General features: G+C 41.5%; 1 protein-coding gene across 1 annotated transcript in view; it reads left to right on the forward strand.

Moving 5' to 3' along the window:
* Nucleotides 1-2944: 2944 nt before the first annotated feature.
* Nucleotides 2945-17740, forward strand: part of atp8b1 (ATPase phospholipid transporting 8B1) — a 141865-nt gene continuing 127069 nt past the window's right edge. The window contains exon 1 of the mRNA XM_048544699.2: nucleotides 2945-3168. The gene's annotated coding sequence lies outside the window, so the exon portion shown is untranslated. The remainder of the gene's footprint in view (nucleotides 3169-17740) is intronic.

Genomic DNA, 17740 nt, shown 5'->3' on the forward strand with positions numbered 1-17740 from the left:
GCTTGATTTCTATACTGCAGACCACCTTCTTTAAGCCGCTTTGTTCATCCCTTCCTCTCTCACTTCCCATAACAAGTGTGAGGTGCTCACAAACTTTTGTCATGATGATTGGATTGTTTCAATCAGCTGTCTCTATGACATTCTTTCTTTCCACCAACGGACCAAGTTGAACTTCCTCCAATGTTCTTCCGCTGAACGTGTACATGTTTTTCCCCTTTCCCCTCTTTGTGCAGTCCATTGGGTCCATCTACTCTTCCCATAATCAACTTAAGTGCTGACAATGTAACTTCGTTTCCTGGGCCCCCTGTTGGTACCTGCAAATAAGTAATTCTCTGTTTTCAGGTGTTGATCCTCTCTCCTTTAAATACACCATCATCGTATCTTCTCTCTAAAAAGAAAACTCTTGGCCCCTCTATCATGGCAAATGAACATCCCATCTGCAGTTTCTTTTTCCTCTGCAAAGACCTTGGACTTCTTATTATTTTCCAAAATTGTCCTTCCTTCCTGGAACTCCGTATTTGAATCTGTCCTATCATCCATAGTACTGAAAATGTTCTGTCTTCTCTCCTTGCTTCTGCACCATTATGTCTTGAGTCCTTGAGGATCTTTAGCCCCTCCTATTTATCATTGGTAAGTTGAATGCCAAATCCTTTCAAGTATATGTGTCTTAGACATGAGGAAATTGGCATGACGGACATATCAGAGGAAATAACCAATGTGAAAGAGATTAATGATTTTAACCTCAACATCTAAATAGGTTGTTAATTTTCATATGTATACTGACAATACTCAGCTCTATCTTTCCTTCTATTGACTCTGTCTACACTTCTCGCTGCTTTGGAAAGCAACCCACATAATCAAAGATCGCTTCTGTCCTGGTTATACTCTCTTTCACCAGGCAGAAGATATAAAAGTTTGAAAACACATATCAACAGATTTAAGAAGAACTTCTTCCCCACAGTTATCAGACTTACTAGCAGACCTGTAATATATTGGCATTGATCTTTTCGGGCCTAGATTCCTTCTTCAGAAAAAGGGGACGGAGAGAGGGTTCTGAAATAAATAGGGTGAGGGGGGGAGGCGAATCGAAGATGGATAGAGAAGACAGGTATTACAAAAGAGTTGCAATGGGAGGGAGATCCCCTGAGGTGTGTCCGGAGTGAGGAGGGTAACTTCTTCAGGATAGGCATCCCGAGAAGAGGCTTTGCAGTGAGGTTAAAATTGTATCAGAGATCTCAGGGGATCTCTCTCCCACTGCCTCTCCACCTATCTTCTCTATCCATCTTCTATCTGCCTCCCCCTTTCTCCCTATACTTTTTTCCCAGAACCCTCTCCCCCTCCCCCTTTTCTGAAAAAGGTCAGCTTTTGTGCTCCTAAGATGCTGCTTGGCCTGTTGTGTTCATCCAGCTCCACACTATATTCTGCATTCTGTTCTACTGTCCTGAAGTACTTGTGTAAGGTATGAATTGTCTGGTTAGCCTGCAAGACATTACTTTTCCCCGTATCTTGGTACATGTTACAATAATAAATGAAATCTCGACTCCTTCTGTGTTGCTAAATTGTCAGACTGCTTACCTGACATCCTGCTCTGGTTGAGCAGTTGCCTCTAATTAAATATTGGAAGGATAAAATCATGTTTTGAACACCACTCTATTCCTTAGTCACAGATACGATCCCTCTTCTTGACAACTATCTCTGAGCCATTCTTGGAGCCCTGTTTAATTCTGAGATGAATTTACAATCTCATATTGACACCAGCGCTAAGATCTTCTATTTCCATCCCTGCAATAAAATGGAACTTTGCCCACTGTGAGCTCATCTACTACTGAAGGTCGCATTCGTGCCTTTGTTTTCTGTCGTCTGCACTACTTCAGTCCATTCCTTGCTGGATTTCCACACCCTGCTCTTTGGAAACTTGAGGTCAACTTTTAGAACTCTGTTGCCTGTTTGCAATACCTTGAAAAAGCATGGAGGCATTCTCAACTCCTACTTCCCTATTGGCTCCCTGATCTATCGTCATTTCTGGTCAAGCAACATGCTAATTTTAGAATTCTCGTCCTTGTTTTCAAACCATCAATTTAACTGTTCCTTCTTGTCTCTAAAATCTCCTCTACCTCCATAACTCTCTGAGACATCAGCACTCCTCCAATTCTATCCTCTTTCACATCCCTAACAATTGTTGTTTAAGACACAGTTGCTTAAAACCCACTTTTTTGACCTCGGCTTTGGTCATCTCCTGGCGTGGCTCAATGTAATATATTGTTTTGTAATGCTTCTCTCAAATACCGTGAGACAGTTCATTAAAGGCTCTCTTTAAAAGTACTCCTGACACAATAGTAAACTTTTTTTCTCTTTAAGTTTTTTTTGGGGGGAAAGGGATGAATAATCTGTCTTTTCTGATTTAAAGAAGCGCTTCATTTATCACCCACCTGGTATTAACAGTCTTCTCAAATTCCCAGTCTCAGTCAATCATTTCTTTCTTCATTCAAGCCAGCTGTCTTAAATTTGCGAACGGGGTAACACCATTTTTTTATTTGCAAGCTCCCACCACAAAGCACAAGATAACATTACGAGAGGAAATGTGCCTCTCCCTTACCATCAAATCTCTGCACTGTTTCTGGTTCAGCTACTTATTATTTTTCCTTTATTGAGCAGCTTTAACCTCAGACTACCTGCCTTCAGGTATTCAAAGGGCGGAACTTCGATGACCACATTTTCCCCTAAGTTCAAGTTCAAAGAAATTTGACCCGCTTCTAAGATTTATACGGTTAAACTTTCGCCGCAACTATTTTGGAATAAAATCACTAATTAATTCCCAATGTAACCCTAGAACATTACAACTGAAGCTTCATGCAGTAATGGAATACAGCAAGGACAAAGTGGTTGATGTTTCTGACGGCACCTGGAATCATGTGACTTTAGTCCCATCCCAGGCGAACGGGAGTAGGAAGTGTTGTTACTTCTGTTTCCTTGGTCAAAAGATGTCATAAATGTTTGTTTTTGCATTGAAGGTGGGAAGGTGTCGGGGGGGAAATGGGAGAGAGAGACAAAGTTGAAGAACTTGTTTGACAAGGTGATTGTATGAAAAGAATCCATTATTGCTGAAAGCCAATCTTTCAGGTGGAGCACCGAAACAGAGAGGACATATTTAACTTGTTAGGAACTCTGGTAAGTAATGTTGTATCGACTGGTTTTACGTAAGGTTACTTGAGGCATGGTGTGGGTTTAAAATATTGTAAGAAAAACGGCTACTTGACTTTAAGATTCAAGTTAACTTTGTTGTTCACGTATCTAACTTTAAGATCCGTAACTGCTTAGTACTACCTTTTTAAATTAAGAGTTTAACGAACGAATTGTTCTCTGTTTCCAATAAATATTGCCTTAAAAGTGTTAAAATTGCCGCGGTGTGATTGGACGGTTTTAAAACAAAATATGTGACATGTGCGTTTTGTTTTTTATATGGTATTTGTTTCTGAATCATGCTTTGAGAGTAATTCAGAACAAAAACCACTTATGTTCTAATGCCTTACAAATTAAAGGCTTCCTGCTTGGGGATTGCCTGAGAATGAAATGCTTTAAATTGCGTAGAATGTGGCTCAATTGAGAGCTTCCGCACGTTGCTTGTGAACGGATGTCCTGCTGTTTGAGTGCTTAACTCTTGTTTTAACTTCACCTGATGTACGTTTGCCAATTTGACCTTACGTTTAAAGTGAATTTATGAATCTTAATCTGGGAAAGCTGTTGATCCCCTCATACGAGTATTTCTGTTTGTTTGTGTCGGTCTAAAACTGTAGATACCAACCATACTAGTCATTGGGGACGCTCCTACAACTGCACCGTGTTGCATTTTTTTTTCCCCCTTGCACGGATCTCCACTGGGTATCTCCATTATTTGGTGCTGGGCTCCATAATTCCATTCTTGTTTAGATGTTTTCTAGCCCAAGACATGGAATGGATATTTAAGCCCTGATAAAAGAATTGACAAGTCATTTAAATGTTTGATGCTTTGGTCTTGTTTTAAAGATAATGTTGTAAAGCAAACTTAAAATCCACAAAATCACAATCCTGCCTATTCATACCCTGTCAAATCTGTCTTCTTATTTTGATGTGTTCACTTTCCTCATCCCCACCATGCTCCCCCCAGCGACTCCATTGTTCGGTCTGTTCCAACATAAGTTCACGATTTCTCTGACACTTTACATCAGTTCCACAATTTCCACTTTTCTGGCCCATCCATACGAATACCCCCAATCTTGATTGCAGTAAACAACCTTGCTCACATGATATCATTTCTATGCTGGACCTGCTACAGTGTTCCAACAAAATTCAACACAAAAACTAGAGGAGCAACATCTCCTTTTCTACTTCAGCACTTTCTAGGACGAAATATTTACTGAGTTTCGCAACTACTTCAGAGAATGATAATTTTTCTTGTATCCTCTGCCTTCCCTCACCATGTCTCTCTTTATACCTTGACTTTGCTCTCAGCAAAGTGGATCAATTTTCTCCTTTTCAGACTTTATTTTATGCCAATTTTCCACCTCTCTTTCAACATTGCCACCATTTGTTGCTTTAGTCTTTTGCTCTCAGAACCCTCACAAGATGTTCCACTTGTTCCTCTTCTTTTGCTCCCAGTCAACAGCATAAAAACCATCATTTTCCAGCTCCTTTCAGTGCTGAAGAAGTCATATCAGCCTTTACAGTAACTCTGAAACAAAAACAAAGTTGCTGGAAAAGCTCAGCTGGTCTGGCAGCATCTGTGAAGGCAAAAACAGAGTTAACATTTTAGGTCTGGTGATCCTTCCTCAGAACTGGGGTTCTGGGGTTACTGGACCCGAAATGTTAACTCTGTTTCTCCTTCACAAATGCTGCCAGACCTGCTGAGCTTTCCCAGCAACTTTGTTTTTGCTGCTGTTTTACAGCATCTGCAGTCCTTTCGGTTTTTAACAGTAATTCTGCTTATCTCTCACTAATACTGCCAGACCTGCTGAGTTTCTCCAAACTCCTCAGTTTTGCTTCACATTTCCAGCATTGCCAGTATTTTGTTTTCATGTTGGGAATGAGTTCAGTTCCAGAGTGTCAGACCAAGACTGAAGGCTTTCTTACCAATGCGAGGACAGGGGTTTGTTTTTGGGGGGTGGTGGCCGGGTGTTATTTGATGAAGGTAGCGTGCGTTCTTTGAGGTAAATGGGGTCAAGGCTATGGAGATTTGGAGGTGTGAGTGATGGTATGTCACTGGAATAGAGGTGAATGTACAAATAACAGTTAATATGGGGCATGATTGAACTGTTAGTTTTGAGCAGTTGGAAGTTGTGGAGATCTGTAAGTTGGTATGTAAGATGTTGAAGTGATTGTTTGTTTGATTTTATAGCAGTGTTTTCATTTTTTTTTCGAAGTTGCCCGTGTATGGCAATGGGAGTGTCACTGAGGAATTGGCTACAAGAGATCTTGCAATAATACTCGCATTTGTGTGAACAGAGAAATAGAAACTTGTTAGAGATTGTTCACTGCGCTGGTGCAATGAAAAATCTGCAATGTTAGTCCAACAAAGAAGTATCCAAGGCTTGGCTGACTGCCAGATGTTAGGGAGAGTTCAAGGAGGGCCTGCTTTTCTTATCAGGTTCACAGCAACAGCATGTGTTTTGTATGAACTTCAAGAAAGGCCTTGTCTTTACGATCAGGCCACTGGTACCAGATGTTTTGAGCACATGACCCTCCAACATGCCTTAAACTCACCACTTGAAAGTCCTTGTTTGCCACACTCTCTTCCATTTGGTTTCAATGCTCAAATATCCTTCACTCTTTCCCTGCATTCTGTCCATCATCTTAATCTAAAACTCTTCTCCCCTAGCCACTGCCCCCACTTCAGGTGTCCAATTGTCACATCCCATTTGCTCCAATCATAGAAATGTCTTATCTGCATGGTAGAGCAAATCTTAGTCTCTTGCCCTCACCATCCACAATCAATCCCCATCTTGCAACCACCAATACTTCTCTGTGCTTCCCATACAACTTTGTGTTTAAGTGGCCAACATTCTTGATTTTGGCCTTTTGCTTGTCACATTCCTACATCAAACTTATCAGCTCACTTATTTGCCTCTAATATTCTTTCATTGTGTTTGCTTTGCTGATGTCAGCACATTGGGACCAGTGGCCTCTTTCTAGGATATATGTTTAGGCTCTTGTGATGCAATGGTAGTGTCCCTACCTCTGGGTCAGAAGGCACGGGTTCAGATCCCACCAGATCAAGAGGTGTGTCAAACATGTCTGAATAGGTTGTTTGAAAATAGTCTAGCATCTTTTGTGGTAGAGATTTCTGAATGTTCACCTGGTCTTTACTGCTCTTTAATTTTTCTTCACATAACATAGTTCTCAAAATCTGTTTGTTCCAGGCGCTTTTAATTTGATGTGAGATTCTTCAATTTATTAATTTGTTCACTTAAATGTCCTGTTGCTAATGGCAACCCCACATGACAAACATGGTCACTCTGCTAATTACCAGAAAATGTCTTTTGTGCATAATACTGGAGATGCAACATTGAATTAATGGAGCAATGGAAATTCAGTTATGAACGGCTGCAGTTCTATTTTCAGACTTGCTAACATGTTCAGAGCAGGTTATTTGAAGATGATTTGCACTCGTTCTGTATAGATGCTTTCTCGTTGCTTTTCTTATCTAGCAAAGACGTAGTCCCAAAAACCTAAGTCTGGAAAATGTAACAGTCGCATGAGGAGCAACTCCATCCCATTTCTTGACTGTCCTGTGATTTTCCAGCCTTGATCTTAATGGACAGGCCGGAACTAGTTTTATTTTCTGCTCAGCACCTGTAACACATGCATCCCTTCAGTTCTGCACTGCTGTCCAAGCTGGATTTTTAACATACTTCCTCATGACATGCAAGTGAGGCTGGCAGGGAGTGGTGGGCCTTCACGTTGTCTGCATTCTTTCTGCTGTTGTTGGGAAATTTCAGAATATAAACTGTGACTGCCAAATGATTGCATAAATTACGTCAGACTTGTGTGTATCCTGAAGGTTGATGTTCCATAAGTGCAAGCAGCCAGAAGGGATTGGTGCTTGTGCTTCGAATCTTTGTTCACTTTATATAAAAGTGTAAAAACAAGTAACTGCACATATTAACTTTAGCTTTTAGCCACCAAACTGAGCTGAACAGCTCTTTTAAGCAAGTCAAGAAGACACTTCTGTTTTCTTCATGTACTCATTTCTCTAGCTATCAGTAAATGGCAATCATCATTTGGAGAAAAATCTTGTAGTGCACTCCTCAGCAAGCAGAAACTGAAAAGCAACTCGAACATATACTGAATATCTTTCACAATACTTTAAAGTATTAATTATAAATCAGTTGATCGGCAAAAGAGATTGCAAGATACCGAAATGGAATAACGTTAGTTCACCCAGATTTGGTCAATCAGTCTGGGCTCTTCTTGAGAAACTTGTGTGTTTTAAGTAAAATTGTGTGAATTCCTTTTAAACTCTGAATTATAGTTGGATGCAATGTGTCAAGCTAATCAGCATTGTCAATATTTGGAAGTTGAATATGAAAGAAGGAATGCGGTCAAAAATTTGTCAGCCTGGGTTTGGAATGGTGCTCTTAGGAAGTCCCTTGCCTCGAGGATCACTAGCTGTAGCTCAATCATGCAATCTGTGTGGGATGAGGTCAGGTTGATGAGTTCTTCGAGGTTTTGGCACTGTTTACAATGCCCCAACTTAGTTCTACGCATGTTGTGTTTAGTGCCTCCCTAAATGAAACTTCACTCTTTTTCAATTTGGTCACTAGTCAGGGACTCCCATGAGTTGACGGGAATATCTGACCTCTTCAGGAATGCTTTGTCGTTTCCCAAACATTTCACATTCTTTTCTCTGGAGTTTCCTGGTCAGAAGCAGTTCCTGATCCAGCTGCTAAACTGAGAAGTCTAGAGTCTATAAATGACCTGATAAAAACAGAAAGAACTGTGGATTTGAGAAATCAGAAACAAAAACAGATTGCTGGAAAAGCTCAGCAGGTCCGGCAGCACCTGTGGAGTGAAATCAGTTAACGTTTCGAGTCTGGTGACCCTTCTTCAGAACTGTTCTGCTGATATAAATGAGAAGTCTCATCCAGTGATGTTGATTCCAGAGAATACATGTACGGTGGCTTCATGAGATTGATATCCCTTTTGATCTGATTATCAGTATATTGACAAACCTATTGAAGGTTTCAACCACCTGGATAAGACATGGCTGCCTTTCCAGCAAAGATAGTGAAGGAAGAATCTTAACTTGTTCTGTCAATGTGATCATACAGACTCACTGGTGAACCACTCTAATGACCAATTTTCTTTTATATTATCAATCTGGCATCGTTCATTTATAATACTTGCCTAATCTTCCACTTCTCCTCTGTTTTATCTCTTGTGCACTTCCTAGTACTAATGAATCTGGATTTCACAAAAGCCATACTTTTGTTTAAAACTAAATATTTAGTTTGAATTTTTGAACACATCAGGGAAACACCATGTTTTGTTTAATCCAAGATAACAAAGTGTGGAGCTGGATGAACACAGCAGGCCAAGCAGCATGTCAGGAGCACAAAAGCTGACGTTTCAGGCCTAGACCCTCCATCAGAGAGGGGGATGGGGAGAGGGTTCTGGAATAAATAGGGAGAGAGGGGGAGGCGGACCAAAGATGGAGAGAAAAGAAGATAGGTGGAGAGGAGAGTATAGGTGGGGAGGTAGGGAGGGGATAGGTCAGTCCAGGGAAGATGGACAGGTCAAGGAAGCAGGATGAGGCTAGTAGGTCGGAAATAGAGGTGCGACTTGAGGTGGGAGGAAGGGATGGGTGGGAGGAAAAACAGGTTAGGGAGGCGGAGACAGGCTGGGCTGGTTTTGGTGGTAATGGGAACTGCAGATGCTGGAGAATCCAAGATAATAAAATGTGAGGCCGGATGAACACAGCAGGCCCAGCAGCATCTCGGGAGCACAAAAGCTCACGTTTCCGGCCTAGACCCTTCATCAGAGATGTCTCTGATGAAGGGTCTAGGCCCGAAACGTCAGCTTTTGTGCTCCTGAGATGCTGCTGGGCCTGCTGTGTTCATCCAGCCTCACATTTTATTACCTGGGCTGGTTTTGGGATGCAGTGGGGGGAGGGGACGAGCTGGGCTGGTTTTGGCATGCAGTGGGGGAAGGGGAAATTTTGAAACTTGTGAAGTCCACATTGATACCATTGGGCTGCAGGGTTTCCAAGTGGACTATGAGTTGCTGTTCCTGCAACCTGCGGATGGCATCATTGTGGCACTGCCGGAGGCCCATGATGGACATGGACATCTAAAGAATGGGAGGGGGAGTGGAAATGGTTAGCGACTGGGAGGTGCAGTTGTTTATTGCGAACCAAGCAGAGGTGTTCTGCAAAGCGGTCCCCAAGCCTCCGCTTGGTTTCCCCAATGTAGAGGAAGCCACACCGGGTACAATGGATACAGTATACCACATTGGCAGATGTGCAGGTGAACATCTGCTTAATGTGGAAAGTCATCTTGGGGCCTGGGATGGGAGTGAGGGAGGAGGTGTGGGGTCAAGTGTAGCACTTCCTGCGGTTGCAGGGGAAGGTGCCGGGTGTGGTGGGGTTGGAGGGGAGTGTGGAGCGGACAAGGAAGTCACGGAGAGAGTGGTCTCTCCGGAAGGCAGTCCAAGGTGGGGATGGAAAAATGTCTTGGGTGGTGGGGTCGGATTGTAGATGGCGGAAATTTCGGAGGATGATGCGTTGTATCTGGAGGTTGGTGGGGTGGTGTGTGAGAATGAGGGGGATCCTTTTGGGGCGGGGTGTGAGGGATGTGTTGCAGGAAATGCGGGAGACGCAGCCACCCTTGTCTGCCTTCCGGTCTAGGCCTGAAACGTCAGCTTTTGTGCTCCTGAGATGCTGCTGGGCCTGCTGTGTTCATCCAGCTTCACACTTTGTTATCTTGGATTCTCCAGCATCTGCAGTTCTCATTATCAATGTTTTGTTTAATTGTTTTTTTTTTGCAGGCTAAAATTCCCTGTAAGCATATTTTTCACTATAGTGTGTGGTTTTATGTACTAAATGCTTTTTGCTAATTTTTTTTTGTTAGTTCCCCTCATTTTAAAAAAAAATGAGAACGACAAATTTTTTTTTGTAACGATCAAGCTTTGAGGCCTGCAATTTTCCTGCTCTCATTCATTGTCCTTATTGAGCTTTTATGTAGCATGAGTCTCTAGTTTATTGAAATAATCCAATCGTTCAATAAGCTAATAAGTGCAGGAAGACGAGATATTTTAATATGTAAATGTCCCCACTCGGAACTAGCATCACTAGTTTGTTCTGATGTGGTAGTCTAATTATAAGTCTAAATATAAATAAGCAACATTCAGAACAACAGCGAGCTTGAGGCACAACCTATGATAGTGATCTGACATCAACTGTGACGTAGCACAGGGTAGGGCAGGACTGAGTTGCACGTTCTAGCTGATAAAATATTCAGGAAGGATGGTTGTCAACACGAGTTAGATGTAATCTTTAATCACGCAAAATCAGATGACCAGACAAATTGTGTGAAATTTTTCATGAACACCTCAAAATTCTCAAATAAGATTGGCTTGACTTCACAAAAAGTTGCTTCAGTGAAGAAAGACAACATAAACATGATCTGCCCCCTTCTGAAGCCTGGTGCCTACACATTGAAGTATGATGTGGAGGTGCCAGTGTTGGAGTGGGGTGGACAAAGTCCAAAGTCACAAGACACAGGTTATATAGTCCAACAGGTTACTTTGAAGAACACAGCAGGCCAAGCCACATCAGAGGAGCAGGAAAGTTGACTTTTTGGGTTGTAGCATTTCTTCACAAATGGGGAGGGGATAAGGGAGCTCAGAAATAAATGGGGAGAGGAGAGATGGGATGGTGATACTTGAGTGCAGGTAGTGAGTGGTGGGGATTGGTCAACGGCAAGGGTGGGGCAAATAGATTGGAGAGAAGGTGGACTGGTTGTGTCAGGCCAGGGGTGGGGAGATTTTGAAACTGGTGAATTCCTGATGGCCTAATTTGCATGCAGCAAAATCCCACAAGTAGCAGTGAGAGCATAACCAGATTTTTTTTCTTCCCATTCCATGTTAAATATTCGTGTGGACACTGGACACGGTTTCCCTGCTGCTGTTGTAAGATCAATAGAATCTGTTATGCTCAAGTGTGTGATAACCCTTATCATTGTTGAAGAAAGATACTTCAGGTAATGCAATGCAGTGTTGAGAAGTCCATATCCAGTATTGCCACGCTAAATTGTCAACCTGGAATATGTGCTGAAGGATCTTCGAACAGGATCTGCTGCTCCAACTTGGTCGCTCTGAAGATGACACCCACCAGCTCTCAACTCAAATGCTACGGAGAACAAACTGAAACAAATCAGAAAAAGCAGTAGACACATGAAATTGTCCACAGTAGTCAGAGATTTGCAAAAAGCAATGATTAGGCTGCAACCATGGATAGAACAAAGTGTGGAGTTGCTTAGATGAATTGATAAATTTATATGCAATTTTATTTAAAAAAAAGATATTCCTGAAATGAAAGTTCAGTAACATAAGGTAATGAAGTGCACAATAGAAATATGCATGTAATTAGTAAACTAAGAGTGAATGAAATGCTGGTAGTGTCATAGCCAAGCATTTGGCATTTCATCCAATGAAACAATAGCCAATGAAAGGGAAGATTTGAGTGGTGGTTTATTTAGATCTTATGCATGATGAAGCTGTGGAAACACTCAATTAGTTTTCTCATTTAGTTGTGGCAGTGAAAGAAAAAGGCCAAACAATTGGGTACGGCACTGATTTAAATAAGGAAGTTGACTTGAAGGAAAATTGTGAACTTCCAATGTTAAAAACACAGTAGTCCTTTGCCTCAGAACCTACAATGAGGAAATGAAAGTGACTTCTATTTAAAGAAGACTTAAAATTCCTTGGAATATTAAGGTTGTTCTGGGAGCTTGGAGAATTACCATTGTGGCATCTACATTAACAAAGAGATCAAGCTCCTAATTACAGATGTCAGGCCAAGATTCAACTAGACACTTTGTCAAAAACTAACACAGATAAAATTATGAACTTGGTTAGAGATCTGTAGATTGAATAGGAAAAGCCAACAGTTATGAGTGGAAGAGCCAGTAGGAACTGTCAATGCTGGAGAATCTGAGACAACAGGGTGTAGAGCTGGATGAACACAGCAGGCCATGTAGCATCAGAAGAGCAAGAAAGCTGACATTTTGGGTCTAGATCCTTATTCTGAAGTGTTCCTGCACCTCTGCTGCTTGGCCTGCTGTGTTCATCCAGCTCTACACCCTGTTGTCTCAGTTATGCATGGAAGGCAGTTTGTACCAGAATGTCAATCATGAGGAAATGAGAGTATATCAGTAACAGAAATGCCAAATATAAGTACTTAATGAACATGAAATCCTCAAAGCAACAACACATTTCTTAAAAAAAAAACCTTTAACTTCATCCTAGGATAATAATACATCTCAATCAGTGTCCAGCCTACCTCCTACTGCCTTTAATGTAAAACTCCTTTGCAGATTGTATTTCAAGACATTTGTCTCGGGCAGTGTCAGCTTTATCCTGTGTTTTTTTTATATATAATTTAGCTTGTGTGTGAGATGACTTATTTTCAGAAAGGCAGAACAATTATAGAACCACTGAGTGGGATCAGGAGTCGAGTTCTTAAAATTGTACTGGTGATGATTCATTAAAACTACTTTTGATCTTGTCCCTGCATTTTGCTAAGATCGGGGTCGTAAATAGTAGGGTCAAATAGTCTTGACCAACAAAATGGAAGTTATTGGACTCTGTGCATACGAAGCAAAAGTTTTGTGTATAGCATGGCCAAATTCGAAATTAAATTGTTTCTCCCACGTTACGGAATCCACAGTACTGTGCCAGTATGCAATCTCATTGTTGATATGTTAATCTGATTTAAGTTTGAGATGGCCTTGGTTTTAATGTTGAAATTTTCAGGCATTTAAGATGTCTGAAATCAACAAAACTCGGGTGTTGGAGGTTCTGTGTCTTGTTTTGCAGTCTAATACACAGATCTTAAATAGAACATGCAGTATATCTCAATTTTAAAAACTAGACATGCAGTAGCTTGATTTTGGTAGCACTGTCTTACCCATCTTAAAAATATATGGCTGCAAGCCTCACTCCAAGTTTTGACTATGTGATCCATCCAGAGATTTCAGTACAATTCCAAATGATTGCCATATTATTGAAGGTGCCATCTTTCAGAAGAAATACTAAACTGAGGCCCTGATTCTGCTTTTGGAGCTTGAGTTCTCATTGCATTTTGTTTTTGTGCAACAAGCAGACCATTTCCAGTCGTCTGGTCCAAAGTAACTGGCTCTATCCAAATGCAAAAGTAGCTCAATGAGTATGATAGCTGTCAAAAACAAAGTTGTTGGAGAAGCTGAGCAGGTCTGGCAGCATCTGTGAAGGAAAAAACAGAGTTAACGTTTCAGGTTTGGTGACCCTTCCTCAGAACCGTTCCTGATTTACAGCATCTGCAGTTCTTTCAGTTTTTACTTAAAATGGTAGGTGAGTTGCATTAGCTTTAGCCCCTTCAAATTTTTCAAGTTTTAGAACTACTTACAACACAGTAGCCATTTCAAACTTTTTGTGGCAGCCAAACATGGCTTCTGCAAATCTGTGCCAGGGGCCATTGTCTAAATTTGCACTCTCAGCAAGAACTCCAAACTTGCCAGTAGTTAATATTTGAAATTTTATTCTGCGCTGAATGCTGTTTTCTGACCATTCCTTTTCTAAATGGTACGAAAATATTTCATTAAAGATACTTTATCAGGCAAGATACAATAAACAGGCAACGCCTTTACTTAGTGTACATTATCAAATGTTTTGTCGTGGGTGAATTTCTTTCAAATCAGAACTCTCCTCCTTTCTCAAATAGAGGTGCGAATGTGATGTTTTTCAATTTTGTTAAACCTGTCACAAACTGTGCAGTAATACAAGTTTGTTCAGGGCATCTAGTCTGCCAATGTTCAATATTCCTTCATGTAAAACTTCAGCTAATTTCCACCACTCAAACTCAGGGATAGTGAGTTCAATTTCCTGCATTTGGATCACACATCCAAAATAAGGTTTGGAAACTCCTATGTGTGTGTGTTAGCACTAGGTTAGTAAACTTGATATGTGGACAAGTGGGAGGGGGCTCATTTCTTTGATAGAATAACATTATAAAAACAAATCAACATTATTTGGATGTAGAGATAACGAGGTGTAGAGCTGGATGAACACAGCAGGCCAAGCAGCATCAGAGGAGCAGGAAGCCTGAAGGAGCGTCTACACCCGAAACGTCAGCCTTCCTACTCCTCTGATGCTGCTTGGCCTGCTGTGTTCATCCAGCTCTACACCTTGTTATCTCAGATTCTCCAGCATCGGTAGTTCCTACTATCTCATTTGGATGTTGTGTCGTTCTTGAACTTATTGTATTTTGGCTTTTGTCGCAGGAAAATTTTAAACTTCCCTCCTGCCCCCTTTTTTGGGTCAGGCTATGCTGCAATAAATTTGTTTACTGATAAAATGTGATTTAGGATATTGGTGACTTGGTGACCGCTGTGCAAAACATCTACGTTTTGCTCGCAAAAAAGACCCTGAACTACCTGTTGCCTGCCACTTCAATGCACCACCTTGCCCTCTGGCCAACATCTCTGTCTCTGGCGTTCCAGTGAAGCCCAGCGTAAGCTAGAGGAACAACACCTCATTTTCTGCTTGGAGACCCCATCGCCCTCTGGACTCAATATTGAGTTCCAGAATTTTAGGGCCTAAACTTTCCTATGTCCCAGCCCCCCACCCCACACAACAGACCTTGTTACGGCTCTCTGATGAAGGGTCTAGGCCCGAAACGTCAGCTTTTGTGCTCCTGAGATGCTGCTTGGCCTGCTGTGTTCGTCCAGCCTCACATTTTATTATCTTGGAATCTCCAGCATCTGCAGTTCCCATTTTCTCAGACCTTGTTACCATACAGCCTGCCACTACACACCCCCTGTTGTTAATCACTAACTGCCCCCATTAACAACTATTCACCCTCCCAGCCTGATCGTTAGCAATTCCTTTGTCTGTCCGACTGTCTTTCTCTCTCTTTGGGCTCTATCCTATTGTTTACTCCCTACCCCACCCACCTCCCTATTTTTTGCATATAAACTGACGTTTTCCCAGCCACCATCAGTTCTGAGAAAGGGTCACCAGACCCGAAACATTTAACTCTGTTTTCTCCTCCACGGATGCTGCCAGACCTGCTGAGCTTTTCCAGCAACTTTGTTTTTGTTTCTGATTTAGGACATAATTCAGTAAACTTCCATTGAAATAGAACGTGATGCCACAGAGAGTCACTGAGCCAAACATTTACCCTAATAGTGTGCCAGCAATCTGTATATATCATGGGCACATTTTGTTCTCAACAATGTTGAAATGTTAATTCAACCAAAACTAATGTATTAAGTTATGATGACAATACACTTAAAACCTTGTACAGCTAATATGTTTACACATTTGAGTGCAATTTAACTAACATACTTGGGGTATGGAACCTGAGTAGTCTGGAAAAATGACTTTCTGGACTTTGAATAGATCATTTTTTTCTGGGATGGGCTTATGCTAATATTGACTGAGGATTGTTTTCTTTCTTCCTCTTGAAGGCTACACAATGAGATTTTTGTTGTTTGATAGACCACAATCCCATTTATCAGTGCTATGTTGCCTACTGTAAGGATAACATCCACTCTCTTAGAACATAAATACAAGATGACAGGACCTGACTATTACTAATGCCACAATCCAAGTAAACTCAAAAATGGCATACAGTGAACTAAAAGACTGCTTCTGTTTGAAAAGATCAGAGATCAGTTCATGTTTCAAGAGTTGCATCTTTATTACAACAATAAGTGATGAGTGGATGATGTTGAACGTGATGTTTGAATCGAGCTACTGGTGTGGGTTGAGGGGTGGAGTGAAGGGACATGGGAATTAACCAATCACAAAAAGCCAGCTCAATAGGGAGAAAAATGTGGATGAGCAATCTACAGGAGACGGCAGAGGTCTGGCATCTGTGTTTTTAAATTAGTAGTTTGCAGAAAGATGAGTTCCAGGAATCAATTGTTCGGCAATAATTACGTTAACACAGGGCATCATACTACTTTAAACATTTATTGAGTCTTTTTGCAGGAATGTTGACAAAAAAAATTTGTCACCAGGAAAAATGAAGCAGCCCCCTGATGGCGACAACCGACAACACCTTTTCATTGCAAACTACTTCAACTGCCCCTCCCACTCGCTGCGTGACATGTCCATCCTGGGCCGCCTCCAGTGTCACAATGATGCCAGTCGGAAACTGGAGGAGCAGCACCTCATATTCCACTTCGGACGCCTACAGCCCAATGGTCTCAATGTGGACTTTACCAGTTTCAAAATCTCCCCACTCTCCGCCTCATCCCATGACCAAAGCTTCCTCTTGTCCCTACCTCCTTTACCTGAAATAACCTGTCCGTCTTCTTTCCCACCTCCACTGACCAATCCCTACTACTCCCTATCTGAACTCGCCTATCCCACCTACCTACCCCAGCCCCACCCCTCCTCGCTCTTTATTTCTGAGCTCCCTTCCTCCTCCCCCATTTATGAAAAAGGGTCCTGACCCAAAACGTCAACTTTCTTGCTCCTCTGATGCTGCCTGGCCTGCTGTGTTCCTCCAGCTCCACACTGTTATCTCTGACTTCAGCATTGGCAGTTTTTGCTATCTCTGCTTTGATTCAAAACTTGGTCACTTGAGATTTCAGAATACAGGTGCATAAAAAAACATTTGGGAAGTAAATAGTATGTTGGTCTTCATGCAATGGGGTTGGAGATGTACAACAGGCTGAAACTGGGGAAGCGAAGGTATTCTGAGAGGGATGTTGGTCTTGGAAGGTTTGAGGAATAAATTGAGAACCAGCTTGAGAATTTTGATTTGTATGTATTGCTGAACCAGTAGCTAACGCAGTGACTGAACACTGCTGTAATTGGTGACACAACTTGGTGAAAATTAAATGGGGACAGTAGAGTTTTGGATGACCTCCCACTTATTCAGGACTGTCCTTCATCTCAGAATAGCATACCCGAGTTCTTCCAATCAGGTTTCCAATTCTGCCACCTTGCTCCTCCACGTTTGCAGTTTTTAAGGCTGTCCTTTCTGGAATTTCCACCCTGTACGTTTCTTTTTCTACGTGATGGTCCGAAAAATGTACCTTTATATACTCTCAAATATTTCCTTCCAAGCCATCAATTGGTGCTCAGATTCAGCATCTTGGGATGTTTTATATAGTTGTACTTGTCATTCATATACATATTTTTTGTTTGCTTATATAAAAACAAAACCATTCCTTTAGGGAAACATTCATATGATCTACTACGCCACATAACCTGTAAGTTCTTGCTTAAATATAAGATGCTGAACATTTTTTGTTAATGCAAGATGTGCGCGGACTATGAAACAAATGAGACGATGGTTCGTTTAGGATCACTTTTCCACACACACACCTTTTTGAGGTGAAGAGTGATAATGATATCGTTGTGTCTTTACCCAGTGCACTGATCAGAGACCATACCTGTTCTAGCCTCATGTTGCCTCAGGAAAGAGCTTTGCGTGTACGTTTACAAATGCAAATGAAGCTCGCTCCAAATATTTATGTTTTCACACCCCAAGCAG

This window comes from Stegostoma tigrinum, chromosome 1 (genome assembly GCF_030684315.1).
Source record: "Stegostoma tigrinum isolate sSteTig4 chromosome 1, sSteTig4.hap1, whole genome shotgun sequence".
NCBI lineage: Eukaryota > Metazoa > Chordata > Chondrichthyes > Orectolobiformes > Stegostomatidae > Stegostoma > Stegostoma tigrinum.